At 43.8% G+C, this 17,412-nt stretch overlaps 1 long non-coding RNA gene across 2 annotated transcripts in view; it reads right to left on the bottom strand.

Moving 5' to 3' along the window:
• Positions 1 to 17,412, bottom strand: part of LOC140188099 (uncharacterized) — a 57,212-nt gene that overhangs the window by 22,421 nt on the left and 17,379 nt on the right. The window contains exon 2 of one of the 2 annotated variants that reach the window (XR_011883219.1): positions 10,770 to 10,974. The exons of the other annotated variant lie outside the window; for it this stretch is intronic. This is a non-coding gene — a long non-coding RNA (uncharacterized lncRNA). The remainder of the gene's footprint in view (positions 1 to 10,769; positions 10,975 to 17,412) is intronic. 2 annotated transcript variants of the gene reach the window in all.

Below are 17,412 nucleotides of genomic sequence, written 5' to 3'. Positions count from 1 at the left end.
GAGCAACACACAGAAAATGCCAGAGGACCTCAGCAGGTCAGGCTGCATCTACAGAAGTTAATAAACAGTCAATGTTTCAAGCTGAGACCCTTCTTCAGGACGAGAAAGAAGGGGGAAGAAGCCAGAATAAGAAGATGGGGGGAGGGGAAGGAGTACAAACTATAAGGTGATAGGTGACATTGGTGAGTGGGGGACAGAGGATGAAGTAAGAAGCTGGGAGGTAATGGGTGGAAAAGAAAGGGGTGGGGAAGAAGGATTCTGATAGGAGGGGAGAGTGAACCATGAGAGAAAGGGAAGGAGGGAGTGGCACCAGGGAGGGTGACGGTAGGTGAGGAGAGGAGGAAGAGGTAAGAGGGAGGTAGAGTAGGAAATTGAAGAGGGTGAATTGAAGAGGAAATTGAAGAGGATTTCTCTAACATTACCAGAGGTTAGAGAAATCAATGTTCATGTCATCAGGTTGGAGGCTGCCCAGATGGAATATGAGGCGTTGCTCCTCCAAACTGAGAGAGGCCTCGTTGCAACAGTAGAGGAGGCCATGCACCAATATTTCAGAATGGAAATGGGAATTGGAATTTAAGCGATTAGCCACAGGGAAATCCTGTTTTTTGCAGTCCCCCAATCTACGTCGGGTCTCACCAATGTAGAGGAGGTTGCATTGGGAGCACCGGAGAGAGCTGACAACCCCGAAAGATTCACAGGTGAGGTGTTGCCTCAGCTATAATGACTGCTTAGGGCTCTGAATGGAGGTGAGGGAGGAGGTGGATGGGCAGGTGTACCACTCTGGCCACTTGCAGGGATAAGTGCCAGGAGGGAGATTTGTGGGGAGGGACAAATGGATAAGGGAATCCACGGAGTGAACAGTCTCCGTGGAAAAGCAGAGATTTGGGGATAGGCAAGGACATGTTTAGTGGTGGGCTACCGTTGAAGATGTAGGAAGTTGTGGAGAATGACATGTTGAATGCGGAATCTGATGGGTGATAGGAGAGGACAAAAGGAACTCTATCACTGTTAAGGTGACGGGTAGATTGAGTGAGCACAGATGTCCAGGAAATAGAGGAGATGTGGTCAACGGCAGCATCAGTGTGAAGGAATGGAAACCCTGTTCTTTGAAGAAGTGAGGACATACTGATGTTCTGGAAAGGAAAGTCTCCTCCTTGGAATGGGTGCAGCGGAGCTGAAGAAACTGAGAAAAGGGAGCAGGATTTTTACAGGAGGCAGCATGGGAAGAGGTATAGTCAACATAGCAGTGAAAATCGATAGGTTTATAAAATTTATCGGTAGACAGCTTGTCTCCAGAGATGTCGAGAAGGGGGAGAAGGGGTCAGAAATGGACCAAGTGAATTTAAGGGCAGGAAATTGTAGACAAAGTTGACAAGCACAGCATGGGTACATGTAGCAGAACCAATACAGTTGTCAATGTAGAGCAGAAAGAGTTGGGGAACAATACCAGGGAAGGCCTGGAATGTAGCTAAAGAAAAGGCAGGCATATTTGGCACCCATGTGGGTGCTCATGACTAACCCTTGGGCATGAATACCCTGAGACAGCCCGAAAATGAAGTACCTCTGAACTTAGCCATTGTTTTATATATCCACAGCAATTTAATTTCCATACAGAAATCTCACATGGTAAAGCATTGTTGAACACGTTGGCCCGAGATACTGGGAGAGAATTTTTGGTCTTCTTTATACCACAGAATTTTTTTTACATTTTTCTGAAAGGAAAGTGACATCTCTGTTTAAACTTCCTTCAGAAAGAGATCCTTCCATTCTAACACATTCCCGCAGTACTGGACTGAAGAGCCAGACAGAACTGTATGTTCAACACCGTTCTGTCCTGACCTGAATAGATACTCTTCCGAGAAAGTGGCTGTTGAAGCTGATGCCTCATTTGATGAGGTTGACTCATTGAGTTGACAAGCTGAAGGGAGCATTGTATTTCAATGCCGAATGAAGAAAATAACCCAATTATTGGTCACTAGGCCGGGATACTGGCGCCAAATTGGCTGTACAGCTGTTAAAACTGTTAACTTGGCAAGCAAGTTAGAAACCAAGTGAAGGCTTTTAGTACTTATTTTTAAGGTAGAAGAACAACTAGAAGAAACATAACGGCAGACAAAATAAATGGTCAACAAAAGAATATCTTTTTATAGATTAACACTTCCTAAGACTCCTCACATCTGAGAACATAAGAAAGAGGGGCAGGAGTAGACCACACGTTCCCTCTATCATTGAACATGATCCTGGCTGATCTGATGTTGGCCTCAGCTCCTCTTTCCTGTCTTTTCCCTGTAACCCTTGACATCCCTGCCTCTCCCCCCCACCCCATCCACCCCCACCAATAAGCTAAAAATCTGTTGAGCTCAGCCTTGAACATAGTCAGAGCAGTTTTCTTGCCAAATTGTTCATGGGTGCCCCCTAAAGGATTGGCAGGCAAGTGCACTGTATTTGAGGTACCAGCTTTGGAGACTAGGAAGGTGGTTGGTTAGACTGGCCTTGTGAGACCAGCAATTCAAACATCAGCATGATCTCCCACTTTGTTCATTGTATAGGAAAACCAAATCCATCACTGTAGAAATAAAAAAGACTGCAGATGCTGGAAATCTAGAGCAACACACAAAAAGTTGAAGGAATTTAACAGGTCAGGCAACATCTATGGAGGGAAATGAACCATTGATGTTTCAGGCTGAGATCTTTAATCAAGATCGGAAAGGAAGTGAATAGGTGAGGGAGAATACTGGCTATCACTCTTTCATTCTGGTCTTCATGAAGTTCTCAACCCAAAACATGGACTCTCCATTTCCCTCCACAGATGCTAACTGACTTATTGTGCAAATCCTGCCTTTTATGCAGGTGTTTATATTGATTCACTGCTAAAAGTGCCCACGGTGCCTGTTTCTGATTATCATCTGATAAACTCTTTGGTCAGTATGCCCTCTTGCTGTGATATATTGCTCAAATAGTTGAATCTGGACAACTCCTTAGCAAAGGGGGATTTAGGAGAGAACTGCATGGAAAGGACAGCTATTGATTGCAATTTGATTGCTCCCATATGGACAAGTGGCATGGCCATTACAACTGCATAATGATATTTTGGCAATAATGAACTTTATGAACATTGGGTGTACCCAAGAACTTCCATTGACAGAACATGTCATTAGAGGTTGAGGGGACTTGAGGTGTGGGTGCAGGGTAATGGTAGAGTATTAAGTTGGATGTTGGGTTGACCAAAATTTATAGTCAGATCCGGACTTGTGGACAGATCAGAGTATATGCAATTAGAGATCAGAAGTGGTGGAGATTGTATTCTTAGCATTGGCCAGAAAGAACTAGAGTCAACAAATCAGAGAATTAAAATATATCAAGGACAGTGGAAGTAGGCAGACCAATTGTCCTTGCTTTGCCATGAGATCGCAGGAATGGAGGCTGCCATTTTGTGAAGCTGCTCTGTATTCTTGATTTTGTGAACTGGTTTTGCTCAGCTGAAATAGTATTTTAAAGTCAATGATGCTCCAGGTAATATACAGGATGAGAGCTCATTTCCAAATAAGAAGTATTTGTGAAGTGTTCTTTAGTATGATACAGCATGCAGTTTTGTGAAAGGTGGGGTCTGTGTCTGCCCTGAGTGATTCGAGCTGGTCACTGGTTTGGTCACTGATTTAGAACAAAGAGCCATAAATTACCAGTTGTCACTTGGAAGAGGACAATAAGTGGATGCTGGCTTGGACCAGAGCCAATAAGAAGCTGACATTGGTCAGTCAGGTGACATCGAGTCAATGAGATTGAAATTGTAACAACTGGTAAGAAATGTTTTTAAAAAGGTGCTGCAAAGGCAAAGCACCAACAACTCTCTGGAGACCAACCATCGTGATGTGGAGGACCTCCACGTCGGACACATGGAGATTAGATGAAGACCACAAAGAACACCTCTCCAGTGTAGAATCCTTTCCCAGTTATTACCTTTTCTACTCTTTGACTGTACAGGGAGGGTCAGGGACACTTAGTAGGTGTGCGGACAGGTATCCTGTTGTATAAATTCATGTGCTTTTCAGTTGAGACTATAAAGTTATTTGTCAGTAAATACAGATTCTCTCTGTGCCTAACTGATCATTATTACTAAGGAGTAATCCTTATAACACTAGCAAAGCCCTTGGAGATTCGTTGAACTGTTGCTCTTAGTGGATTATTGACATTTGGGATAACAGGGTAAGGAACCCTGAGGAATCATGAAGGGTTGAGGGAGACAATGGAATCAAGTGACTTGAAAAATAAATGCTAAATTACTTATCTTTGTGGTATCTAAATCTGGTCCTGCTAATGTGGCAGTTAGTGCAATGTCATCACAGTGCTAGCCACCCAGGTTCAATTCCTGCCACTGACTGTAAAAAATTTGAATGTTCTCCTCACAACTGCATACGTCTCCTCTGGGTCCTCCAGCTTCCCCCCACATTCCAAAGACATAATTGTCAGTAGTTTCATTGGTCACATAGGTGTAACTGGGAGGGATAGGCTCGCTAGGCCTGTTACTGTGCTGTATCTCTACAGTAAATAAATAAATATAACGCTCTCAGCACTAACCAATGCTCCTGGTCTAATATCTAGTTTTTCCTGCATGCGAGTTACATGGAGATCAATATAACTTGATGCACATCTAGCATAGAACCATAGAACCATAGAAACTACAACACAGAAACAGGCCTTTTGGGCCTTCTTGGCTGTGCCGAACCATTTTCTGCCTAGTCCCACTGACCTGCACACGGACCATATCCCTCCATACACCTCCCATCCATGTATCTGTCCAATTTATTCTTAAATGTTAAAAAAGAACCCGCATTTACCACCTCGTCTGGCAGCTCATTCCATACTCCCACCACTCTCTGTGTGAAGAAGCCCCCCCTAATGTTCCCTTTAAACTTTTCCCCCCTCACCCTTAACCTATGTCCTCTGGTTTTTTTCTCCCCTTGCCTCAGTGGAAAAAGCCTGCTTGCATTCACTCTATCTATACCCATCATAATTTTATATACCTCTATCAAATCTCCCCTCATTCTTCTACGCTCCAGGAAATAAAGTCCTAACCTATTCAATAAGACCATGCCTCATGTCAGAACGTCGTGGCTTAAATTCCAGAGCATACAAAGTGTGTGAAAAAGATTATCAAATTTCACCTCACATTAAATGCATACAATATGCAATTACACAGCACTGTAATAAACAATGACTCATGTTCTGATTTTCTAGATTTCCTTGCTCTCTGATGCATCTTCTCCTGTACTGATATTATAGCTGTGAGATTTCAGTATGGTGTTCAAAATTAAGGATGTGCCCTAATCACAGTATCAATAGATCTGAATGGGATTCAGAACACTGATACAAAACAGATTTGCTTTTGAAGCCTCATGTAATGAATTCACTGCAGCCTTTCAATGTAGTTTTTGGCAGCAATATATAGGGTTAAATTTAAGAGCTGAGAACAAACATTGTGCAGTAGTTAATGGCTGATGGATCTCGCCGTGCTTGTTGTCTGTCTGGAACTGTCGATATCTGCTGGAAGTTACAGAATTGCAAAAAGTTACTGAGGCTCTTGCGATTTGAAAATGATCTGCATATCAATAAGGAAATAAAGCTGAAGAAAGATGAGGTATGCAGGCAGTAACCAAATGGCTGGGTGCAAGTGACTTGTCCAGAAGCTGTGCTTCCACTTTCAACCGGGGACATACAAGGAATTCACCCGCAGACTTGAGGAGGATGGAAACACGTGCGTGGTTGAAACAGAAACCAGCCTCTCCTCCGTGCGCTCTGTCTATATGTTCCCCTGCCTCAGGAAAGCAGCCAATGGGAAAGATTTCTTCCACACCAATCATTCTCACTTCTACCCACTTCCACTGGGCAGAAGACACAAAAGCTTAAGACCATGTTCTGCAGTGCTCAAAGACAGCTTCTATCCCGCTTTTATAAGACTCTTGATTGGAATTTGTTTACAGTAAAAATAAACATTTGATCTCACTGTCTACCTTCCAATGGCCTTTGCACCTTATTTGTCTAACTACACTGCACTCTTTCTGCAGCTATAACATTACATTCTATGTCCTGCGACTTTTTCCATTTGTACAATGGGTGGCGCGATACCATAGCAGCACCAATCACCGATCTGGGTTCAATTTCTGCCGTTGTTTGTAAGGAGCTTGTACATTCTCTCTGTAACCTCACAGGTACTCATGTTTCTTACCAAAGTACAAAGCTCAAAGTTCAAAGTAAATCATTATCAAGGTACATATACGTTAGGATATGCAACCCTGAGATTCAATTTTCTGTGGGCATACTCAGCAACCTTGGTCCCTAAGGTTGTCATAGCCGGGGGAGAGGTAGTGGAGATAAGCTCCCACTACCTATAACGTGCTCCAAATGGCATGTAACTCTAACAGCCTCTGACAACCAAGTCCAACTCTTGGCCTTTACATGTGGCTTAGCTACTAGGCCCAGCGGAAGTGTTTTTACTGACAAGAGAAATCTCAAAAGCAGTTGCTTTGGGTAGGTGAGGCTCATCAGCCTTGGACGGCAGCTCACCCAGGAGAAGGAGAACTCTGATTTTAAACCTCCGCTGCCTTGTGGCCATACCCACCCATGGAAAAGGCTTCAGGAGTAAACCCCGAGGAAGAAATCCGGAGCGGGGGACCCTAAGGCAGTTTGATGTTGTTTACAACTTCACTCTGGCAGCCTCTGCGACGACACTGATGCCAAGCTGTATCGGCGCTTGCCCTTCCCTTGGACTACATCAGTGACGTGGAGAGGGGGAGCCCACTGCATGGGCAACAGCCGGTTCTTCACCAGAGGCACAGTCCACCAAAGGCGCAAACCCATGATCCCCTGGGATCGATGGCTGCCTCCTACTATTGCCTACCACTCAGCAAAACTATAGAATAGTAATTAAAATAGCAAAGGTGGTCGCAAGAGGCAGGTGAGTGGCTATGGGATTGTTTTGACTCAGTGGACTGGGCCGTGTTCAAGAACTCATCTGGGTATCTGAACGAACCCCCAGTGGGCGGTTGTCAAGCACTTTATAAAACAGTCACAAAGAAGTGTGTGCCACCAAAATCATTCAGACTCTTCCCCAAACAGAAGCTTTGGATGAACCATGAGATCAGCAATCTGCTGAGCGGCAGATCAGAGTAAGTACAATTGAGTGACCAAGAAAGTTACAAGAAGTCCATGTACGATCTCCAGAAAGCCATCTCACAGATGACGTGTCAGTTCCGGATTAAACTTGAATTAATGAAGTAGGTGGCTCCATGGCTGCAGCAGGGCTTGATTGCTATCAGCTTCTACCAAGTGAAATCAAGCGACGTAGGTGACAACAGGGATTTCCCTTCCAGATGAGATCAATTCCTTCTATACTCACGTTAACCATCAAAACACAGAGGAACCAACACAAACTCCCACAACCTCTAATGACTTTGAGATTTCAGCCTCTGAGGCCAACATGACAGCAGCATCCTTCAGGAGGGTGAACCCACCAAAAGTCCCCAGCTCAGATGGGGTACCTGACCGAGTACTAAAGATCTCTGCTGATCAACTGACTGAAGTGTTCACTGAGATGTTTAACCTCTTGTGTCAGCAGTATGAGGTATCCACCTACTTCAAGCAGGCTTCAATTACACCAGTGCCCAAGAAGAATGCGGTAACCTGCCTCAAAGATTATCATCCAGTAGCACTTACGCCCACAGTGATGAAGTGTTTAAGAGGTTGGTGATGAAACATATCAACTCCTGCCTGATACGCAAATTGGATCTGCTCTAGTTTGCCTACCAGCCCAACAGGTCCACAGCAGATGCCACTTCATCTGCTCTTCACTCAACCCTGGAATATCTGGACAGCAAAGATGTATATGTCAGGATATTCTTTATCGACTTCAGCTCAGCATTCAATACTACTCTCCCCTCAGAATTAATCAATAGGCCTGAAGACCTGGGCCTAAGTAGCTCCTTGTGCAATTGGATCCTCAATTTCCACCTTTGCAGACATCAGTCAGTTCATATTGGCACCAACATCTCCTCCACAATCTCTATCAGCACAGGTGCACCACAAGGCTGTGTGCTCGGCCCCCTGCTCTATTTGCTTTGCACTTATGACTGTGTGGCTAAGCACAGCTCCAATGCCATATTCAAGTTTGCTGATGATACCACTTGAGGGCATCCTCAATAAATCCAACAACCATAATAGAATCGATGAAAGATTTCATGCAAAGCCCATTACCTTCTGCCACTGAAGGCTTAGACCTCCATTGTGTGAAATGAGTATCAGCCAAGGTGTCACTACTTGGCCATGAACGCATTCAGCATTATTACCATAACACAGGCGTAAAACAAGCACGCAGCTTCTCTTAACTCACTCAAAGTCGGTCAATTCAAAACCAAAACAAGATGCTGTTGAAAGGAGGCGTACCCTGGCTGAGAAATTTTTCAGGTAGGTTCATTTCTGGGAACTGCAACCTCTGAAAACTCTGTTCAATAACTGCCATTGTAGACTGCTGGGTGGAAATTCTTGATGTCACACGTGACCTGCCTACTGCCTTGTGAACTTTGGCATTGTGGTTTTAGACTATGCGTGCTTTGACTTATACTTTACATGTACTAGACTAGAAAGGAACATCTGTTACATTCATTAAAAAGTCCTTTTCATTGCCCATATAATTGTTGGGTGTAAATTTTGACAATAAATACAAAAGGCATCAGAATATGTTACTCGGACCAAAACATCAACTGATTATTCCCATCCATGGATGCTGCCAGCCCTGCTGAGCTCCTCCAGCATACTGAGTGTATTGCTCTAGATTTCCTGCATCTGCAGTACCTCTTGTGACTAGGAATGAATTAACAAATTAAGATCTTTAAGATGTTAATACTTTTTGGCCACATGCGGGTTGGAGGAGCAACACCCAATATTCCATCTGAGTAGCCTCCAGTCTGATGGCATAAACATCGATTTCTCGAACTTCTGGTAATTGCTCCCTCCCCTTCTCCATTCCCCATTCCCTCTCTCACCTTATCTCCTCACCTACCCATCACCTTCTCTTCTCTTTTTTCCATTGCATTCCGTCCTTTCCTATCAGTTTCCCCCTTCTCCACCCCGTTATCTCTTCCACCAATCAACTTCCCAGCTCTTTACTTCACCCATCCCCCTGTCCCAGTTTCACCTATCACCTACTATCTTGTACTTCTTGCTCTCCCTCCTCCACCTTCTTACTTTGACCTCATCTCTTTTTCCAGTCCTGATGAAGGGTCTTGGCCTGACACGCCAACTGTTTACTCTTTTCCATTGATGCTGCCTGACCTGCTGAGTTCCTCCAGCATTTTGTGTGCATTGCTAAGATCTTTCCTATTCCCTGGACTTTACAGTCAGTGTCTCTAGTAACCTTGAGGCTCTGTACTCACCCATTGTAACACTTTGCCACATACTTCTCTAGATTGGTGAATTTGGTTTTCACCATGAATTGCACTTTCCTGGTCTGTGTAATTCAGGGGCACATGAATCTTACCTCTCTCTCTTCTGAAAGTGCTTCTCATACTGAACTATGTATTGCCCAGTGGTGTTCAAAATGACTCATAGAACATTTATGATCTAAGTATGTATACAGAATACAACTCTGAAATTTGTTGTCAGCAGTCAACCATTTCCCACGTTGAGCCAAGACAGTGAAGCTTGGCAGGGAACTCTGTTGGGAGGATCGTGCAATGGCAGCCTGCACAGTTTTCTATCACATCTCCCTTCACTCAACACTTCCCCATGAAGGAAAAAAGAGGAAATCATTAGGCTTATAAAGCCTAATGATTGCCTCTCATAGTAGGTCCCTCTAATGGTAGGGATACATTTGTACATCCCTTCCACAAATCCCAGAGTGTACTTGATGGCTTGATCTTTGACGTAGCTCTTCCATCAGGAAGATAATCAGCCAATACATGGTGACCACACCTGTCGTAGTTTTGGACCTGCCCCTTTTTTCATTTTCTGGGATGCATCTTTACTTCAGTTGGGAACACACACTAGACCACTGTTGCATAAGATGAATGACTATCGTTCCATGCCCAGACTGCAATTCAGGATATCTCATCACTTGACTGTCCCTCTCCTACCAGGCTAAAAAGCAAGGCTCCTAACCTAAGGACAACAAAGAGATGTTTGTGGGAAGCAGAAGAGGGGCTACGGGATTGCTTTGACTTGGTGGACTGGATCGTGTTCAAGGACTCATCAGTGGACCTGAATGAATGCACCATGGTTGTCATGGACTTTATAAAAACAGTTGTAGACAAGTGTGTCCCCATAAGATCATTGAGATTAGACCATAAAACCATAAGATACAGGAGCAGAAGTGGGCCATTCAGCCTATCGAGTCTGCTCCGCCATTCAATCATGGGCTGATCCAATTCTTTCAGTTTTCCCCTCTCCCCTGCCTTCTCCCCATACCCTTTGATGCCCTGGCTAATCAAAGTCAACTTTGGCCAGTCCCCCTCTTATGCCACTGTAGTTTCCTTTCTTCCACTGAAATACTGACAAATTGGATTTTAGTTTCTCCTTCTCAAGTTTCAAAGTGAACTCGATCATATTATGATCTCTGTTTCCTAAGGGTTCCTTAACCTTAAGCTCTCTTATCACCTCTGGATCATTGCACAACACCCATCCAGCACAACCAATCCCCTAGTGGGCTCAACAACAAGCTATTCTAAAAAGCCATTCCTTAGACATTCTACATATTCTCTCTCTTGAAGTCCAGTACTGACCTGGTTTCCCAATCCAGAAGCTTCAGATGAACCACGAGATGGGGTATCAATTTTAGCCCAGGACAGAGGACTCTGGTGAGCTGCTATCAGCTGCCTATGCTGCAGTAGGAGTGATGGGCTTAACTAATTTCTTTTCCTCATCCATGATATCTCTCTTCTTCACTGTCCAATTTTCACTCCATGTTCAGGAGCAGAAGAGGGGCTCCTGAGATGAGAAGAGGAGATGAGTTATACAGCTCTCATTACATGCACGTGCAGTTCAACTCTTTGAGTGATTATGCAGAAAGTTTGAAGGTAATAACTCATCTCCTTCTACCTTAGGCCATGAACTTATCAATCACCCCTGCTGTGGACCACTTTCTGGAGGTCCAAGACGCCAACTTCTACAAAGAAGGGATCCGTATGCTCCACGATCGCTGGACTAAGTGTGTAAATGTAGGAGGGGACTATGTTGAAAAATAAATGTGTTAGGTTTTCTAAAATTGACTCCTTCTACCTTAGGCCACGAACTTATCAATCGCCTGTGGTATTTTGCCTACCCAGGTTCAATCTGTTCTGATGAGGAAAAGGAAATATTGTGGTTTAATTTAATGCCAATGGTGCTTGCTGACTAGATCTACAATTAATATATAGCCAGCTATGTGAGATGCAGGTGGGTCGTGGGTGACTAAAAGGACTTTTTCATGCGTGTAACAGGCCTTTAACGTGGGCAATCATGTTCCTTTCTATTTTGCTACATGTAAAGTTGAAATAAAGCATGCACATCATAGTCTGAAACCACAATGCCAACTTTCACAAAGCAGTGTGCAGGTCACATGTGACATTAACAATTTCCACCCAGCCAGACAGAATGGAAGTTATTGAACAGAGCTCTCAGTGCTCGCAATTCGCAGGAGTTAACCTTTATCCAAACTCCTCAATCATTCATCGCCAACAAAAATCTTTTCAAAATGTTAGTTTTATTAATCCTGTTTGATTGTGCAACGTCTGATTCTGTCGTACAAAGAGCTTCTGCAGATTTCCGCTGGAAATCCAGAGTAATACACACACACACACACACACACACACACACACACACACACACACACAATGCTGGAGGAACTCAGCAGGTCAGGCAGCCTCTACGGAGAGGAATAAAGAGTTCACATTTTGGGCCAGAAAGGAAGGGGGAAGAAGCCAGAATGAGAAGGTGGGGTGGGGGGGGACAAGTGGGAAGGGAAGGAATACAAGCTAGAAAGTGATAAATGAAATCAGGTGAGGAGGAAGGTACAGTACTGTGCAAAAGTCTTAGGCATCCTAGCTCTATATCTACGTGTTGGCGCGTGGCCAAGTGGTTAAGGCGTCGGTCTAGTGATCTGAATGTCGTGAGTTCGAGCCTCAGCTGAGGCAGCATGTTGTGTCCTTGAGCAAGGCACTTAATCACACATTGCTCTGCGACGACACTGGTGCCAAGCTGTATGGGTCCTAACGCCCTTCCCTTGGACAACATTGGTGGCATGGAGAGGGGAGGCTTGCAGCATGGGCAACTGCCGGTCTTCCATACAACCTTGCCCAGGCCTGCATCCTGGAAACCTTCCAAGGCGCAAATCCATGGTCTTACAACACTAACGGATGCCTATATAATTATATATATATGTTGTACTGTACTACTGGCATAAATAAAAACAGATGTTATGATATATGTGAGGGGAAATAATAAACCGGACTCTGATGTGGGTCTCTGTTGTGGACTGAGAGCGGGAAGGGGGCAGGGAGAGGGGAATCGTGGTTGAGAAAAGGGGAAGGAAGAGTTGAGGGAGCAGGAAGCATCAGACAGACATTTTGTTATGGTCAATGAATGAACGGTTTGAAATTAAATGACTTTGCCCAGTGTCTCAGGGCTGGGTTGGGTGTTTTTAGAGACACAGAACAACACAGCAACAGATCCTTGTAGCCCAACGTGCCCAATCACACCCATGTGACCAATTAGCTCATAAGCTATAGGAGCAGAAGTAGGCCATTTGGCCCATTCAATCATGGGCTGATCTAATTCTTCTAGTCACCCCCACTCCCCTGCCTTCACCCCATACCCTTTGATGCCCTGGCTAATCAAGAAACTATCTATCTCTGTCTTAAATACACTCAATGACTTGGCCTCCACAGCTGCTCGTGGCAATAAATTCTGTAGATTTACCACCCTCTGACTAAAGTAATTTCTCCACATCTGGGTAGGCAATTAACCTAATAACCCATACATGTTTGGAATGTGGGAGGAAACCGTGAGCACGCATGGTCACGGGGAGAATGTGCAAGATCCTTTCAGTCAGCAGTGGGAATTGAACCCAAGTCACTTGTGCTGTACTAGTATTACACTAATCGCTACTATACTGTGACGCTCATTTAGCAGCGATTTTGCATATTCCATAAACAGCCTGAGCACTTTGATCTTCTTTGACAAGTTTTCAACATATTGAAACAGTGCTACTATTGAGAGATTCAGATAGATATGTAATACCTGGGCCTTTTTAGTTGATGTTTTGTGAGGAGATTGCCAAGCTTCTATCTTGTACCTCATCTGACATTATTAGATGCATCATCAACCGTTGATTAAATCTTGAGCCCAAAGCATTGAATTCTATTTTTCAACTCCCTGTTGCCATATAATTCTTGGTCATTAGTTCTCCTCAGGCATTCAGATTCCCGCAGATGAATTGGTATTTTCAAGATTCATGATTCAAGATTGTTCAATGTCATTTCCAGGACACAAGTGTAAAGGAGAACAAAATGATTGCTACTCTGGATCCAATACAGCACAAAAAACATGAAAAGTTAAATAACACAATAATAAAAAAGTACAATAGATAAGAATACATTTCTTCTTCTTAAGCCGATTATGCCTTCTGGGGCATAGGCTGCTGACAGCAGCTTACCAGAGTTCTGTACTGGACTAGACCTTCAGTCGTTCAAGGTGCAGTCCATCAAAGATTCTTCCTCTCCCAAGGATGAGGTCTTTGGATCTTAGATTGGCCTTTCCTGATAATTTTTCAAAACTCTTTAGATTCCGGACTAGTTCCTGAGGATTGGAGGGTGGCTAATGTAATCCCACTTTTTAAAAAGGACAGAGAGAGAAACCGGGGAATTATAGACCGGTTAGCCTAACATCGGTGGTGGGGAAACTGCTAGAGTCAGTTATCAAAGATGTGATAACAGCACATTTGGAAAGCGGTGAAATCATCAGACAAAGTCAGCATGGATATGTGAAAGGAAAATCATGTCTGACGAATCTCATAGAATTTTTTGAGGATGTAGCTAGTGGAGTGGATAGGGGAGAACCAGTGGATGTGGTATATTTGGATTTTCAAAAGGCTTTTGACAAGGTCCCACACAGGAGATTAGTGTGTAAACTTAAAGCACACGGTATTGGGGGTAAGGTATTGATGTGGATAGAGAATTGGTTGGCAGACAGGAAGCAAAGAGTGGGAATAAACGGGACCTTTTCAGAATGGCAGGCAGTGACTTGTGGGGTACCGCAAGGCTCAGTGCTGGGACCCTAGTTGTTTACAATATATATTAATGATTTAGATGAGGGAATTAAATGCAGCATCTCCAAGTTTGTGGGTGACACGAAGCTGGGCGGCAGTGTTAGCTGTGAGGAGGATGCTAAGAGGATGCAGGGTGACTTGGATAGGTTAGGTGAGTGGGCAAATTCATGGCAGATGCAATTTAATATGGATAAATGTGAGGTTATCCACTTTGGTAGCGAAAACAGGAAAACAGATTATTATCTGAAAGCTGGCCAATTAGGAAAAGGGGAGGTGCAACGAGACCTGGGTGGCATTATACACCAGTCATTGAAAGTGGGCATGCAGGTACAGCAGGCGGTGAAAAAGGCGAATGGTATGCTGGCATTTATAGCAAGAGGATTCGAGTACAGGAGCAGGGAGGTACTACTGCAGTTGTACAAGACCTTGGTGAGACCACACCTGGAGTATTGTGTGCAGTTTTGGTCCCCTAATCTGAGGAAAGACATTCTTGCCATAGAGAGAGTACAAAGAAGGTTTACCAGATTGATTTCTGGGATGGCAGGACTTTCATATGATGGAAGACTGGATGAACTAGGCTTATACTTGTTGGAATTTAGAAGATTGAGGGGGGATCTTATTGAAATGTATAAAATCCTAAAGGGATTGGACAGGCTAGATGCAGGAAGATTGTTCCTGATGTTGGGGAAGTCCAGAACGAGGGGTCACAGTTTGAGGATAAAGGGGAAGCCTTTTAGGACCAAGATTAGGAAAAACTTCTTCACACAGAGAGTGGTGAATCTATGGAATTCTCTGCCACAGGAAACAGTTGAGGCCAGTTCATCGGCTATATTTAAGAGGGAGTTAGATATGGCCCTTATGGCTAAAGGGATCAGGGGGCATGGAGTGAAGGCTGGTACAGGGTTCTGAGTTGGATGATCAGCCATGATCATACTGAATGGCAGTGCAGGCTCGAAGGGCCGAATGGCCTACTCCTGCACCTATTTTCTATGTTTCCATAGCTCTGAATTTGTATGGGAAGGGGTTGCTAGCCCCACATCCAAAAATATAAATACATAAGATAGTTTATATATATATGTAGATTAATTGTACTCTATGCCTATAAAGTGATGCTAGGCACAGTGGTGTCTGTACATAAGGTGACTTCGGCAGGAAATGATAAAGTAGTGGTGGTGGATGGTGTGGTGGGGTGAGTTAGTGTTGATCAGCCTTACCGCTTGGGGAAAGTAACTGTTTTCAAGTCTGGTGGTCCAGGTGTGGATGCTACATAGCCTCCTCCCGGTTGGGAGTCGGACAGACAGTCCCTGAGCAGGGTGGGTGGGCCTCATGATGGAGCCGGCCTTTTTCCAGCTCCTTTCTGTACATAAGTCCTTCACAGTGACTAGGCTGGTGATAGAGATGCATTGGGCAGTTTTGACGATCTGTATTAGAGCTTCTTTTCGCAGCATTGCAGTTTCCGTTCAGTGGAGAGTAGACGTCCTGGCTGCTTCACAGCCTGGTATGGAAACACCAATGCCCTGAACTGAAAAATCTATGAAGGTACTGGCTGCACCCAAGCCCATCACAGTTAAAGCATTCCCCTGTCGCGAAATGTGTTACATTGTAATACATATAATAAAAATGTGAATTACAGTAAGAAGTACATATATTTAAGAGTTAAATTAAATGAATAGCGCAAAAAAGTAGTGAGGTAGTATTCATGGGTTCAATGTCCTTTCAGAAATCGATGACAGAGGGGAAGAAGCTGTCCCTGAATCATTGAGTGTGTGCCCCCAGGCTCCTGTACCTCCTACCTGATAATAGCAACGAGAAGAGAGCATATGCTAGCTGATGGGGATGCTTAATAATGAATGCCACCTTTTGGAGGCACTGTTCCTTGAAGATGTCCTGGACGCTAGTGTCCATGTTGGAGCTGACTGAGTTCACAACTTTCTGCAGCTTATTTTGTTCCTGTGCAGGCGCCATTCCCGCCCCAGCCCTGCCATTCCAGTCAGCGATGCGGCCAGTTAGAACGCTCTCCACGGTACATCTGTAGAAAATTGTGATATACTCCAGAGCAATGCACATACTGAGAAGTACCAGGTAAAGTAGGCTTTTGTACAATTTTACTTTTACTTAGTTGTTATAGGGAAGCTTTGAAATGGCTGAACAGCTATTTGTAAGATATTTAAACTGGTAAGGAGGCTATGCACATAGGGATGCAATATTGAAAGCAGACAGTTTGAATTCAATTTCTAAGTTTTCTCAATATTTCAGACTTAAAGTCCTAAAATTTGAACACTTGGGATCTATTTCATACTCACGATGGAATGCTCTATGGAATGGAAGACCCCAACCATCCTGGCTGTGCCTTCTTCTTCCTACTACCATGAAATGAGAGGTACCAGACCCTTAGGTTCAGGAGCAGTTTTTACCTTAAAGTCATCAGGCTCCTGAAGAAGCATGAATAACTTCAAGCGTCAGTACTCTGAACTGATTCTACAATCTACAGACTCGCTTTCAAGACACTTTACAACTCATGTCCTCAGAATTATTTTGCTGTTTGCAAAGTTTGTCTTTTGCACACTGGTTGCTTGTTAGCCTTTTTATCTTTTATAGTTTTTTGTAAATTCTACTTCCAATAGTTTAGTACTCTGTCAGTACAGCCCTGCTTTTCATTTGGTGCTTAAGTTCTTCATCTATTTATATATGATTTTTCATAAAATTATATTTTTTTGGTAAATGTCTGAAAAAAATGAATCTCAAGGTAGTATATGGTAACATATCTGTATTTTAATAATAAATTTTCTTTGAACTTTGAGTGATAAGGAGAGCACAAACACTCCTGAACAGATATGTCCCATTTACCACATTGATATAATCACAAAGTGTCCAGTTTTCTAGCCTGAAGCTAGCTTTAGGCTCTTTGTATAAGTTCATAAGGCTCTTCACCCCTGCTTAAGGACCTCACAGTGAGACTGGTTTGACTAGAGACAACCTGTGCTAGCTGCTCTTGTAGAAGCCAACACAGCAACAGCAGCCTGTGCTCCTAAATCTAGGCCACTGATACGGTCTCAATGCCAGTACAAGCATGCTTTCTATTAGGGCTGTGCTGAGTGAGGTAAGCCACAGATCATCAAAAT

The sequence above is a fragment of the Mobula birostris genome, chromosome 26 (genome assembly GCF_030028105.1).
Source record: "Mobula birostris isolate sMobBir1 chromosome 26, sMobBir1.hap1, whole genome shotgun sequence".
NCBI classification, from domain to species: Eukaryota; Metazoa; Chordata; class Chondrichthyes; order Myliobatiformes; family Myliobatidae; genus Mobula; species Mobula birostris.
The sequence above is the reverse complement of the archived record's forward strand: the minus strand, read 5'-3'. Positions and strand labels throughout refer to the sequence as shown.